The sequence below is a fragment of the Cupressus sempervirens genome, chromosome 10 (assembly GCF_028749045.1).
Source record: "Cupressus sempervirens isolate cs-2001-9-10 chromosome 10, ASM2874904v1, whole genome shotgun sequence".
In the NCBI taxonomy this organism is placed as follows: domain Eukaryota; kingdom Viridiplantae; phylum Streptophyta; class Pinopsida; order Cupressales; family Cupressaceae; genus Cupressus; species Cupressus sempervirens.
In genome coordinates, this window is record NC_143127.1 from 359,168,121 (window position 1) to 359,170,826 (window position 2,706).

A 2,706-nucleotide genomic window follows, 5' to 3' on the forward strand; every position below is an offset into this window, starting at 1 on the left:
CATATACAAATCAAATAAGGATTTGACTTAAAATTTGAAACAAAGATTTTACAATAAAACTTTTTATTCTTCTACAATCGAACAAACAAAAAATTAAAGTACATTACCTAATGTAAATGTTACACTTGCACGCACAAAAGTTGAACCTCAGAGATATTTAAGTTGTAGGGTACTCAATCTCATGGAGATCTAGTGTACATCTTAGCAATGGATTACTAGAAGCCCCTGCCCTAGGTGGAGTGCAAGTTACAATTAAATGATTTTTCATTGAAGAGGGAAAGGTTTGTTGGTTTGATTGCAATAGGCTATATAGTTGCAGGCTTTAGACTCTAACAATTCATGTATTCATGGCTTTAGAAATAGATGACACCTTTCGACATGCCTTCTTTTATATGATATTGGAAGAAGACCTAGAAAGTTGAATGAAATCTAGAAAACAAGGTAGCCAGGTCATTATTTACCATATAGGAAATATATTTTAATTTTTCTCTAAATTTAATTTTTGAAAGTCATGCATATTGTTTCAACACCTTCAGAGAAAGGTGTGAAAGGTTTCATGATTGATTTTTTTGATGCGTGTCTCTACTGCTGTATCCAAAATGGCAGCTGCCCCCATTGAATGAGTCAAGCTATTGATTAAGAACCAAGATGAAATGTGGAAGTTTGGTCATCTCTCTAAGCTATACAAAGGCATTGGAGATTGTTTTGGTCGAACAATATTCAAGGATGAAGGTATCATTCCTTTATGGAGATGAAATACTGCCAATGTCATTCACTATTTCCCCACTTAGGCGCTCAACTTTTCCTGGAAGGATTACTTTAAGAACCTATTAAATTTTAAGAAAGATAAGGATGGCTACTAGAAATAATTTGTTGGAAAGCTTTCTTCTAGTGGTGCAGCTAGTGCATCATCTCTTCTTTTTGTTTATTCTTTGGACTATGCTCAAACAAGGTTGGCTAATGGCTACAAAGAAAGGTGGAGAGAAACAATTCAATGGACTTGTTGATGTATATCATAAAACTCTGAAGACAGATGGTGTTTCTAGTCTTTACCATGGATTCAACATCTCATGTGTGGAGATTATTGTGTATTGTGGTCTATACTTTGGAATGTATGATTCCCTAAAGCTGGTTGTTTTGGTTGGGGATCTTCAAAATAACTTCCTTGCAAGTTTTCTTTTTGGTTGGGGTATTATAATTGGTGCCACTCTTGCTTCATACCCTATTAACATTGTACGTAGAAGAATGATGATGACATTTGGTGAGGTGGTGAAATAAAAGAGTTCTTTGGATGCTTTTCAATAGATTTTGAAGAAGAAAGGTGCCAAGTCTCTATTCAAGGGTGCTGGTGTAAACATCTTGCGAGCTATTGCTAGTGTTGGAGTCTTGGATGGATATGACCAGCTTTAGTTAATTCTTCTTGGAAAGAAATACAGCTCATATGGAGGCTAATATTATGATGGTGATGACAACTTATTTAGACATTATTTTTTGGTGGTTTGAACCACTTTTCGGGTTCCTTATAATAAAACCATTTTGCTAAAATAATTACAATTTCTAGTATGCTAGGAGCCAATGCAAGTTCACTTGAGTTTTCCATCAAGAATTTTTAGATGGATATTTCATCTCTTCTCAGGCACAATATTTTCTTATTTGATATTTTGAGAAAAAGAGTTCCTTTTATTTTGCCAAAAAAAAAAAAAGAATGATCAGTTTGAAATATCCTAGTACTGGTCAACTACAAAGAAATCTCAGGTTTGTCTACAAGATGAACAAAACTACTGTAGCAAAGGTGAAACCTCTGGTGCTTTTGAAACTGTCTGGGGGATTCTGAAACAAGTGTTTGATGACATCCAATGGTTTGTTATGACAGGCCAAGACTAGATTTTGATATAAAACCAAACATACAAGAGGGAACTACTACAGCAAAGGTGAAACCTCTGGTGCTTGTCAGTGTCTGTTAAAAATCCCCCTTCCCTTATGCTCTAGTCAATGTCCATACTCTATTTTGTAGCTCTTATGGATGTCCATTTCTATTCCAGAGCTCTTAATTTGGCACAGGTAGGGAGGATGCTGAAAACATTGGGGAATTTGGCTTTACACATGCCAATCACATTTGATTAACAATTTCTCAAGTGAAACTAGTCATATGCTAATGTTGATTGTTTTGATGACAATGATTACTATCTTACAATGTTGATAGTTCATGTGAGGACAAGTTTTTATTCACAAGTGTTATTAAATAGTTCATATTATGTATTGTTAACATTTATATTACCATTCTTGCTTATGTAAAGCTTGTAGAAAATCAAAAGAGGGAAGATGAACAACACATTTGGAATTAAAAATCCCTTGCTGAGGTAAGAAGACTGTAATGGAAAGAATAATTGATATAGAGAAACTAAGAATCTCATCCATACCATCCTCTCTGGGACTCTTTCTCTAGGGAATGGTGCATAAGAAATGAGTGTATGCCCCATTATATGTAGGAATCGTCCTTCTAAATGGCTATCAATCTCAATCACCATAACCATACCCATCAACAAATAGGGATTAGACATATCCCTTAGGACCCGTTTGGCGAGTGGAATACAAGTGGAATAGGCATATGTAAATTCCAAAAAATTTGAATTCCTTGTTTGGATGCACCAAAACAAAATTGGAATACAACGTAAAATAGGAATACATATTCCAATTTTGGCCCAA

At 34.8% G+C, this 2,706-nt stretch overlaps 1 pseudogene; it reads left to right on the forward strand.

Annotated features, from left to right (window-relative positions):
- Window positions 1-511: 511 nt before the first annotated feature.
- On the forward strand, window positions 512-1,452 carry LOC149534121 (ADP/ATP translocase, mitochondrial pseudogene; annotated as a pseudogene).
- The last annotated feature ends 1,254 nt before the right edge of the window (window positions 1,453-2,706 follow it).